The following is a 12,460-nucleotide window of genomic DNA, read 5'->3' as shown; positions in this document are numbered from 1 at the left end:
TGCAACACCCCACACGTCCAGAATTGCTACAGAGTGGCTCCAGCAACACTCTTCTGAGTTTAAACACTTCCGTTGGCCTCCAAACTCCCCAGACATGAACATTATTGAGCATATATGGGATGCCTTGCAACGTGCTGTTGAGAAGGGATCTCCACCCCCTCGCACTCTTACGGATATATGGACAGCCATGCACGATTCATGGTGTCATTTCCCTCCAGCGCTACTTCAAAGATTAATAGAGTCCATGCACTTCTGCGTGCTCGCAAATGGCCCTACATGTTAGACAGGTGTACCAGTTTCTTTGGCTCTTCAGTGTACTACAGTGTACGAAATCCGTTGGCGTTCAAAACAGCTCCCAGTCGTCTCGGAATGGATGAATACAGGTCCTGTATGGTTTTCAAGGAAATCTTATACCCCTGTTCTTGAAAAGTAGTGGCGGTTCCGGTAACGATGATGAAGATAGACAGCGATCACACTTCCTTCCTTCCAACGTAGACCACAATGGTCCAATAATGCTGAGATGTGGTGACTGATGGCCAGGGCAGACGTGACAATTCATTCTCTTGCTTCCAAAACGAGGCCTGGTTGATGCGAGCAGTGTATACAAGGACTATTGTCGTTGAAGACAGCGTCTGCATTGGGGCACGAACACTGTACTACGGGATGGATCTGATCAGCCAAAATGTTCACGTAGTCCTTGGCAGTAAAGCGATCTTGCAGAGTAACAATGCGGCCTACCTAAACCATCAGCGAGCCTCTACCAGTTTTCACATTTCGTACGTAAACTTGGCCATAAGATGGAAAGGGTGTAAAACAAGACTCATCCTACCAAATGAGTTTCTTCCAGGTTCATGGCATCACTGATGTGTGGTTTTGGAATTCCAATTGGCCCGGCAGTTCCTTGCTTATGGAGATTCCTTCGTGTCGATTTGGTGCCGAGTGCGACATTCAGTTCTGCGCAAATGCCGTCCTCTCATTTCCCGCCACAGTCCTCTTCAATGACTGTGAGTTACGATTAGTCAACACACGCGTTCGTCCGCGTCGTGACTTAGCGGATGGTGTTTATCCGCCTTTCCTGTATGCGACATAAACCTTCGGTACGATGCCCCTTGATGCATCAAACGCTTTGGTTACCTTGGTTACGGAAGCATGTACGGTACGAACATCAACAATTTGGTCGGGCACACAGTTTTAATCTGCCAGGAAGTTTCATATCAGCGCACACTCCGCTGCAGAGTGAAAATCTCATTCTGGAAACATCCCCCAGGCTGTGGCGAAGCCATGTCTCCGCAATATCCTTTCTTTCAGGAGTGCTAGTTCTGCAAGGTTCGCAGGAGAGCTTCTGTAAAGTTTGGAAGGTAGGAGACCAGGTACTGGCAGAAGTAAAGCTGTGAGTACCGGGCGTGAGTCGTGCTTCGGTAGCTCAGTTGGTAGAGCACTTGCCCTCGATAGGCAAAGGTCCCGAGTTCGAGTCTCGGTCGGGCACACAGTTTTAATCTGCCAGGAAGTTTCATATCAGCGCACATTCCGATGCAGAGTGAAAATCTCATTCTGGAACAATTTGGTCACATTCGAAGTCACGTACACCCAAACCCCCAGGTATCAGACACTCACATCGGTACCGAACACTGTGCGTCGATAGAGCATCAACCAAAACACCGATTTCGTTCTTGCTGTGTGCTGTCGTCTAGTCGAAGATGTGTACACGTTAATGAAAAATAACACTTCTCTAGGACTACGGTGTGGAGGTAAACCGTATCTGTGAGCTTGATCGCGAAGATCTCTGGTAGCGTTGTTGGTAGAGCGTTAAATCGTCGTACTAAAATAGTTTACGTGTGAAACTGTTATATGGGAGAACATTTTTCTGGCATGTAATAGGGCGTTTCGAAGTGTGTATCAATTAATGTTCGTTTGGCAACCTGATTTCGCTTCGTTAGTTGAAAGTAGCAAACCTATAGAGTACATTTGTATAGACAGACGTCATATCTATAGAAATGTACCAATAGGTTTGCTGATTTAACTAACGAAGCGAAAGCAGACTGCCAAACGAACATTAATTGTTACAAACTCCGAACCGTCCTGCTACATGTCAGAAAAATGTTCTCCCATATAACCATTTCAGGCGTAAACTGTTAAAAAAAATCGCCATCAGTGCAGTATTGATTCTTCCTGACTAGTGTCTTGAACTTCAGCCTATTCTTCATCACTACTACGTTGTGATATGCGTCTATAGCTGCAAATGCCTTACGATTCTTATAATTACATGCCAAGACATCGACTGCTTAATGGCATTTGCGGTTAATAGTGAGGAAAATTTACAGCTGACTTTGAAATTGACAGTCGCAATACAAGAATGAAAAATAATTTCCATATAGATTTTGCGTCCCTGTCTAGGATTCAGTGTGCTGTTTTTTTCTTTTACTGGTTGTCGGGATACGACAGTCAGCTAATTGAATATGCATAGTTATTGAATGATAATGCGGAAGAGTGTCTTATTAGCCTCTTATCTTAAAATTTACCACAATATTTTCACTCCAGCATGCAAAATTCCGATTAAAGCAAATTTTCTCGTTATGCTCATTTCAAGGGCCGAATGTGCCAGGAAGTAATACATTTTCCGACTCTTCTAGGAACGTTCGCTCTCAAAATTTCAGCAGTAAACCTGTCCGTGTTGCACTTCGCGTCTCTTGTAGCGTCTGCCGCTGGAGTTTGAGCACCTCTGCAAGGCTCTCTCACCGACCAAACGATCCCGTGACGAAACGCGCCGCCCTTGGCTGGAACTTCTCTCTCTCTCTCTCTCTCTCTCTCTCTCTCTCCCCTCCCTCCTTCGCTCTCCCCCTCCCTCCCCTATTACACCTGCTTCATAAGGAGATAAGGATCCCAGGTGGATGAACAATCTATGTTATTAAACCACTCTGCCGGAACGAGATACAAGTGGTAGGTTCCCTATGTAACGGCTTCCAGGCGCAACAAAAAATTAATTTTCAATATTTTGCGTAATTATAGCCCGAAATTTAGAAATGTAAATACTGTCATCTGCCCATTAAAAGGTACAATCTTATGTTAAAACTTTCAACACACCAAACAACTATTACTATTAGAAATTGCGTGTTTGCAGTGTAACTGACGGCGCGCAAATACCCGGATCTTACTTGTCCAGTATTTGGGAATAACCGCACTTAGCGACTTCCAACAAAGTTTAAGCATAATTTCAAACGTTTCGTAAACTTATTCTCGGTTGCACACTTAGTGAGACACTGACGGAAAAAAATTGCGACACCAAAAAATGTTGTAGAGTAAAGCAATTTCGGGAATACATTTGTCTAGGTAACATATTTGACTAACATTGCCAACACCACAAGTTAATGCAAGCACGAGATAAGCTACTGGAAATGTGAAACGCTGGTTGTAACGCGTTCTCTTATATTATGTTTTGCTATTGTTATCGTTAGAAAAATCTTTATTCAGTCGAAATTTTGAAATAAAAGTTATTGCGGAGGTCGCGTAATAAATATTTTGCGTGAAACGCTGTTTCGACACAGGCGAAGATCAATTGTGGAAACTAAGCCATTGAATATTACAAATAATGTTAGTAAAGAATACGGCCGACTGACTACATCAAATAAAAGGGCACGTACATTGGCGAATGTGTGGAAAAAAAATAGAGTTAATACAGTGTAGGAAATAAGTCTTAAATATAGTTACGCTTGTATACACTCAAATTTATTCGAACATACGAACGGGATAGAGGCACGTACATTTTGAGTGCAGTCATCTCCCGTGGCCTGCATAAAAAGAAGTACAGTTAAATGCATTTATTCATCTTAGAACGTAAATGCGTGGACTTCGAAAAGAAAGGCTGCAGGTTGTGAATGTCGCGGAAAATATATTTAAATCGACGGTAGCGGCCACGAAAAGAAAAAGATGAACGCATTCACGTACCTCTAGTGTTGAGCAGCGTCGCCGTGAAGATCGTCGCCTCCATCTAAATTCTCTGCATAATATTAAAATAACAGTAATAATTTTCCAGAATTTCAGGAGCTGGGACCCATGGTATCACAAAAGACGAAATCGCTCTGCTCCAAAATCACTTTCATTATTTAACCCAATTTTATCAGTAAGAAATGGCACAACACGTCTTAACACTAGGACAGGATAACAGCGAAAGGTAACTTATTCTAAAGCTAATAAACGAAGAGCGTAAAGCTTCTTTTGTTCAGCAAATGCTTTACGCATTAATCTCTGGTAGTTGAACTAGTGTCTATATATTCATTAAAAAAGTTATGTAATTCCTTTACATGGTCCATCAGTAATCAGTGTATCCACCAGAATGTTGACTGCAGTCATGCAGAGAAGCATGCATTGTGTTGTACAGGTGCCGGATGCCAGTTTGTCGGATATAATTCCATGCCTGCTGCACTTGGTCGGTCGATAATACAGGAACGAAACTTCCTGGCAGATTAAAACTGTGTGCAGGACCAAGACTCGAACTCGGGACCTTTGCCTTTCGCGGGCAAGTGCTCTACTATCTGAGTTACCCAAGCCCCGTCCTCACATCTTCACTTCCTTTCTTTCAGGGGGTCTAGTTCTGCAAGGTTCGCAGGAGAGCTTCTGTAAAGTTTGGAAGGTAGGAGACGAGGTACTGGCAGAAGCAAAGCTGCGAGGACGGGGCGTGAGTCATGCTCGGGTAGCTCAGTTGGCGAAGGTCCCGAGTTCGAGTCTCGGTCCGGCACACAGTTTTAATCTGCCAAGAAGTTTCACATCAGCGCACACTCCGCTGTAGAGTGAATATTTCATTCTAAATACAGGAACGGTTAATACTGTTTGTGGATGACAGTGGATTTGTCCGACGATGTCCCGTATGTGCTCCACCAGAGACAGAGCTGGTGTTCTAGCAGGGCAAGACAACATATCGACACTCTGTAGAGCACGCTGTATTACAAGAGCGGTATGAAGCCGAGCGTTATCCTGCTGGAAAACACCCCCTGGAATGCTGTTCGTGAATGGCAGCACAAAAGGTCGAATCGTCTGACTGACGTACAAATTTGCTGTCAGGGAGCTTGGGATAGCCACGAGAATACTTTTGCTGTCGTACGAAATTGCACCCCAAACCATAACTCCAGGTGTAGGTCCAGTGTGTCTAGCTCGCAGACAGGTTGGTGGCAGGCTCTCAACTGGCCTCCCCCTAACCAACACGCGGCCATCACTGGCACTGAGGCAGAATCAGCTTCCATCAGAAAACAGAAAAAACTTCCACCCTGCCCTCCAGTGAGCTGTCGCTGAACACCAGTGAAATCGCACATGGCGGTGGTTTGGGGTCTGTGGAATGCACGCTACAGAGCGTCTGGCTCGGAACTATCCTTGAAGTAACCGATTTGTAACAGTTGGTTGTGTCACTGTGGTGCCAGCTGCTGTTCAGATTGCTGCTATAGATCCAGTACGATGCGACAGAGTCGTACGCCGAACACGATGGTCTTCCCTCTAGGTAGTGCCACGTGGCCGACCGGAATTCTGTGTTGTTGCGACCGTATTTTCCCGTGACCACCGCTGCCAGCAGTAACGTACAATCCAGCCGTTGTGGATGAGCGGTTCTAGGCGCTTCAGTCCGGAACCGCGCGACTGCTACGGTCGCAGGTTCGAATCCTGCCTCGGGCATGGATGTGTGTGATATCCTTAGGTTAGTTAGGCTTAAGTAGTTCTACGTCTAGGGGACTGATGACCTCAGATGTTAATCCCATAGTGCTTAGAGCCATTTGAACCATGTTGAACCACACATTGCATGTTGTACCACCATACAGTGAGACCTTCAGAGGTGGTGGTCCAGATTGCTGTACAGACTGGTACCTCTAATACCCAGTAGCACGTCCCGTTGCTTTGATGCATGCCTGTATTCATCGTGACTCCGGTCTAGGCATCCTCCACTAAAGACCGCACAGGCTCTGCATCAAACCAACTTTAAAATAAATGACCGATGGAAAGAGGAATGGGAGAGCAGAACAGCAGTAAACTGCCACAGTATGCCATGCATCTTTAGTAAACCAAAAGGATTTGATTGCCCTCGCAAAGTTTGGTCAACTCTTAATCGGATCAGAACCAACTGTGGGAGATGCGCCGACTCCTTACACAGATGGGGTAAACTTCCCTCGGCCGCTTGCGACTGTGGCGCTGAGAGACAGACGGTCAAACACATAGTTCAGGAATGCCCACTAAGGGCATACGAGGGTGACCCACGGGATTTCCTAATGGCGACCCAAGAGGCAATCGACTATTTATTATCTAAGCTGGACGTCTGCTTGTGATTGCTCTTCTGTGAGTGTAAATTTACAATTGGCGGTGTTCTTATATACAAACTGTTATTTATTGCTCTGTTTATACATATGTGATTTTTCTTAAATCGTGTTGTTTCTGTAATTTTTACTGTGATGTTATGAGCAATACGCTAAAGTAATAAAAAATGCAGTGGTTTCCATTGCCTTCTGCATCCTCATGTCGTTGATCATTGCTGATTCTTCCGCCTTTAGGGGCAATTTCCCACCCCTAGGACAAGAGAGTGCCCTGAACCTCTATCCGCTCCTCCGCCGTCTTTGACAAGGCCGTTGGCAGAATGAGGCTGACTTCTGATGCCGGAAGTCTTCGGCCGCCAATGCTGATTATTTATCAAAATATATGCAATGGCGAGGATCGAACCCGGGACCGAAGACGTTTTGATTATGAATCAAGGACGCTACCCCTAGACCACGAGTACTTTTTCTAAAACGTAACGGTTTTTTTGTTTTTTTGTTGCCGGCCGCGGTGGTCGTGCGGTTCTAGGCGCTGCAGTCCGGGACCGCGGGACTGCTACGGTCGCAGGTTCGAATCCTGCCTCGGGCATGGATGTGTGTGATGTCCTTAAGTTAGTTAGGTTTAAGTAGTTCTAAGGGACTGATGACCTCAGATGTTAAGTCCCATAGTGCTCAGAGCCATTTGAACCATTTTGATTACTCCTGCTACCTTTCTTGAATATTGATGTGACCTGTGCAACTTTCCAGTCTTTGGATACAGATCTTTCGGCGAGCGAAAGTTACGTACAGTGGCTACATTGCTGCCAAAGTGTTTCTGCAGTATCGCGGAAAGAACATGCAGCATTTCGTAGCCCCATTACACGACCTCGTTCAACTTCAGTGAGGTGTCGATGATGGCGTCTTTGTCGCCGTAAAGGCATTCATGACTAACATCAGCTCACCAAGTCCAATATCAAAGGTAACTAACGCTCCTGGCCGTAACGTCGTGTATTTGAAGCAAACCTGTTTTGCATCCTCATAGTGGCGCTACTAGCACCATTTTCTTGCGAGAGGCGCGGAATCTGAATAGACATCATCTTTCATATGTAGGAAAGCGCCTACCAACTTTCGTTTACATGGCACATCTGCTTGTTGGTGTTGCGGTTTTTTTTCCGTGAGGATATTTATGACATTAAGTCATGTGTAAAGTAATCAGACATTTGAAGCTGTTTCATACACAGGAGGTCGATTCTTTAATGAATCGATGGTTTACTGGCGCCCAAGAATCGGTCAAACCAGTTTTTAAGAGGCACTTTTTTCGTGGATGAATTACATTTCGCAAAGCTTCCTCCAGTGAATCTCAGACTGGCAATCTGCTTTTGCTGCTGTTCCGTTTTAGGTCTCTGCAGATGGTTAGTGCTTGGTATTTTATGGTAGTTACTGTTTCTAGGGATCGTCGCCAATACAGGAATCGTGCAGTAGTGGATATTTCTGCCTAGTCGTGCGTAACACACTACACATACTTACGTCCCCAGTCAACTGCCAGTAGCTGCACCTACATTATGTGATCAAAAGTATCCGGAAACGTGGCCGAAAATGACTTAAAAGTTCGTGGCTCCTTCCAATGGTAATGCTGGAGTTCAACACGGTGTTGGCCCTCCCTTAGCCTCGATAACAGATTACACTCTCGCAGGCAATACGCTCAATCAGGTGCTGGAAGATTTCTTGGGGAATGCCAGCCCATTCTTCACAGAGTGCCGCACTGAAGAGAGGTATCGATGTCGGTCGGTGAGGCCTGGCACGAAGTAGGTGTCCCTAAACATCCCAAAGGTGTTCTGTAGGATTCAGGTCACGACTCTGTGCAGGCCTGTCCATTAACAGGGATGTTATTGTCGTGTAAGCACTCCGCCACAGGCCGTGTTTTATGAACAGCTGCTCGATAGTATTTAAAGATGAAATAGCCGTTCCCGAATTGCTCTTCAACAGTGGGAAGCAAGAAGGTGCTTAAAACATCAATGTAGGCCTGTGCTGTGATAGTGCCACCCAAAACAACAAGGGGTGCAAGCCCCCTCCATGAAAAACCCCACCGCCTCCGAATTTTACTGTTGGCACTACACACGCTGGCAGATGATGTTCACCGGGCATTCACCATACCCACACGCTGCCATCGGATCGCCACATTGTGTACCGTGATTCGTGACTCCACACAAAGTTTTTCCACTGTTCAGTCGTCCGATGTTTACGCTCCTTACACCAAGCGAAGCGTCGTTTGGCATTTACCTGGTATATGTGGTTTATGAGCAGCCGCTCGACCATGAAATCAAAGTTTTCTTACCTCCCGCCTAACTGTCATAGTACTTGCAATGGATCCTGATGCAATTTGGAATGCCTGTATGATGGTCTGTATAGATGTCTGCCTATTACACATTACGACCCTCTTCAACTGTCGGTGGGATCTGTCAGTCAACAGATGAGATCGGCCTGTACGCCTTTGTGCTGTACGTGTCCCTTCACGTTTCCACTTCACTGTCAGATCGGAAACAGTGGATCTAGGAATGTTTAGGAGTGTGGAAATCCCGCGTACAGACGTATGACACAAGTGACAGCCAATCACCTGGCCACGTTCGAAGTCCATGAGTTCTGCAGAGCACCCCATTCTGCTCTCTCCCGATTTCTAATGATTATTGAGGTCGCTGATATGGAGCACCTCGCAGTAGGTGGCAGCACAATGCACCTAATATGAAAAACGTATGTTTTTTGGGGTTGTCCGGATACTTTTGATCACATAGTGTGTTATCAATTGTCCGCACAGGTCTTCCTGGATTTCGCTACGGTGTACCTGCGTTGCTGCTGTCCGACAGACAACCACATCGTCCAGGAATAGCCTCATGGATACTCCGACCTAATAACTAGATCACTTATACAAACTGTTAACTATAGCCGTACTACAACACTCCCTCGAGGTACTTACGAAATTATCTTTACATCCGTCGAATTTCTTCCGTTTAGAACGTCGTTTCGAGTTCTGCCTGCATCTGATCACAAATCTGGCCTGATACTCGGTAAGCTCGTATTTTACTCTCTAAAGTTTTTACTCAAAGTTCCTGTGTTCATTAACTTAGAACAGTGATGGTAACCAGTGGTCCCTACCACCTACTACCAGGCGTTGCTGCTTTTCTTGTGGCCGGCAAGCGGTAGGAGTTTTAAAAACAATTTCGGTAGATTTTCATAAAATTTTGACATAAAGTATTTGGTCAATAATAATTATTATATGCTTTATGTTACTGTAAGTCTGCATTCTAAATTTTCCACTACTGGCCATTAAAATCGCTACACCACGAAGATGACGTGCTACAGACGCGAAATTTAACCGACAGGAAGAAGATGCTGTGATATGCAAATAATTAGCTTTTCAGAGCATTCACACAAGGCTGCCGCCGGTGGCGACACCTACAACGTGCTGACATGAGGAAAGTTTCCGACCGATTTCTCATACACAAACAGCAGTTGACTGGCGTTGCCTGGTGAAACGTTGTTGTGATGCCTCGTGTAAGGAGGAGAAATGCGTACCATCACGTTTTCGACTTTGATAAAGGTCGGATTGTAGCCTATCGCGATTGCGGTTTATCGTATCGCGACACTGCTGCTCGCGTTGGTCGAGATCCAATGACTGTTAGCAGAATATGGAGTCGGTGGGTTCAGGAGGGTAATACGGAACGGCGTGCTGGATCCCAACGGCCTCGTATCACTAGCAGTCGAGATGACAGGCATCTTATCCGCATGGCTGTAACGAATCGTGCAGCCACGTCTCGATCCCTGAATCAACAGATGGGGACGTTTGCGAGACAACAATCATCTGCACGAACAGTTGGACGACGTTTGCGACAGCATGAACTATCAGCTCGGAGACCATGGCTGCGGTTACCCTTCACGCTGCATCACAGACAGGAGCGCCTGCGATGGTGAACTCAACGACGAAACTGGTGCACGAATGTCAAAACGTCATTTTTTCGGACGAATCCAGGTTCTGTTTACAACATCATGATGGTCGCATACGTGTGTGGCGACATCGCGGTGAACGCACATTGGAAGCGTGTATTCGTCATCGCCATACTGGTGTATCACCCGGCGGGATGGTAGGGGGTGCCATTGGTTACACGTCTCGGTCACCTCTTGTTTGCATTGGCGGCACTTTGAACAGTGGACGTTACATTTCAGACGTGTTGCGACCCGTGGCTTACCCTTCATTCGATCCCTGCGAAACCCTACATTTCAGCAGGATAATGCACGACTGCATGTTGCAGGTCCTGTACAGGCCCTTCTGGATACAGAAAATGTTCGACTGCTGTCCTGGCCAGCACATTCTCCAGATCTCTCACCAATTGAAAATGTCTGGCCAATGGTTCACGAGCAACTGACTCGTCACAGTACGCCAGTCACTAATCTTGAACTGTGGTATCTTGTTGAAGCTGCATGGGCAGCTGTACCTGTACACGCCATCCAAGCTCTGTTTGACTCAATGCCCAGGCGTATCAAGGCCATTATTACGGGCAGAGGTGGTTGTTCTGGGTACTGATTTCGTAGTTTCTATGCACCCAAATTGCGTGAAAATGTAAACACATGTCAGTTCTAGTATAATATATTTGTGCAATGAATACCCGTTTATCATCTCCACATCTTCTTGGTGTAGCAATTTTAATGGCCAGTAGTGTATAAAGCAGCGTCACTTGCCTACTTTATAAATCACCATTACTGTGGAACTGGTGGGTGGTTAGAAATTTTTACTACTAACAGAGACAAAAAACTGTGCCGAAATTGAAGAAGGTTTAAAAGATACTCTTGTGGAATACTAGTGATCCTGAACCAAATGAACAGCTCTAAACTAAAGCCTTTTGGAGGCAAAACTGGTGCGTTTGTGACTGATCAGCTCACAGCCTCACGAGTCTTCCGACTGGTTTGACAAGGCCCGCCTACACGCGATAAAACGGAGAACAGTGAAAGCAGCTTGTGCGCTCAGACAGTTCAACTGGCGCTGCTGAACATGCACCATGTTACGACTGTGTAGGCAGTCGCCCTGGACACGCACTCCACGTCGCTTTCTAAGTGGAGCTGCGTGCGCTGCGCGCGAGACGGCGCCGAAAACACGTGAGCCGCTTGTGTGGGCCACAATGAGCGGGCGCGCTGGGCGGCAATGGCAGGCAGGATGCTGCTATCAACGGGTTATGCAACAGTAGTCATCCGACGTGGCGTCAGCTTCGCCACGTGGAGGTCGGCGGTCAGGTGATCCGTTCTAGTTCTGTAAACCCTGGCACTCTTACGCATTCCGCGCGACACGTCGTGGAGCTATCATTAACCTTGTCAGTTGGTGCACGAACAATACCTTCGTACGACACACTAACAGCACTCCTCAGCTCTGTCTAACTTTTCTTTCAATTTTTTACTTTGTTGCCCTGTGGGCACATCAGTACGGTCATTTCATACTTACAGGGCTACCTGTCGACAAACTAACTGCTAAATAATTTAGCACACAAATTTGAACCACATTAAAGAGGGCAAAAAGTGTCTGCATCTTAGGTTAACTATCTAGTTTCTAAATAAACTAAACACACACACACATACACACACACACACACACACAACTCAAATTGTTTGATTTTAATTTAACCTCCTCCTTTCAGGGAGGTCACAGTTCGTAGTAACTGACGAAAAGTCATCAAGTAAAACAGAAGTGATTTCAGGCGTTTCCCAAGGTAGTGTTATAGGCCCTTTGCTGTTCCTTATCTATGTAAACGATTTGGGAGGCAGTTTGAGCAGCCGTCTTCGGTTGTTCACAGGTGACGCTGTAGTTTATTGACTAATAAAGTCATCAGAAGATCAAAACAAACTGCAAAACGATTTAGAAAAAATATCTGAATGGTGCGAAAAGTGGCAGCTGACCCTAAATAACGAAAAGTGTGAGGTCATCGACATGAAAAGGAACTCGTTAAACTTCCGTTGGACGATAAATAAGTCTAATCCAAGAAGTCCGTAAATTCAACTAAATACGTAGGTATTACAATTACGAACAACTTAAATTGGAAGGAACACATAGAAAATGTTGTGGGGAGGGCTAACCAAAGACTGCGTTTTATTGGCAGGACACTTAGAAAATGTTACAGTCCTACTAAGGAGACTGCCTACACTACGCTTGTCCGTCCTCT

The 12,460-nt window shown here is 45.8% G+C and overlaps 1 non-coding gene across 1 annotated transcript; it reads left to right on the top strand.

The window, feature by feature from the left end:
* The first annotated feature begins 1,411 nt into the window (after positions 1–1,411).
* On the top strand, positions 1,412–1,486 carry Trnas-cga. Its single transcript has one exon. It is a non-coding gene; the product is annotated as a tRNA-Ser (tRNA).
* The last annotated feature ends 10,974 nt before the right edge of the window (positions 1,487–12,460 follow it).

The sequence above is a fragment of the Schistocerca americana genome, chromosome 1 (assembly GCF_021461395.2).
Source record: "Schistocerca americana isolate TAMUIC-IGC-003095 chromosome 1, iqSchAmer2.1, whole genome shotgun sequence".
Taxonomy (NCBI): Eukaryota; Metazoa; Arthropoda; class Insecta; order Orthoptera; family Acrididae; genus Schistocerca; species Schistocerca americana.
Note: the sequence above shows the minus strand (reverse complement) of the source record. Positions and strands in the feature narration are given on the sequence as shown.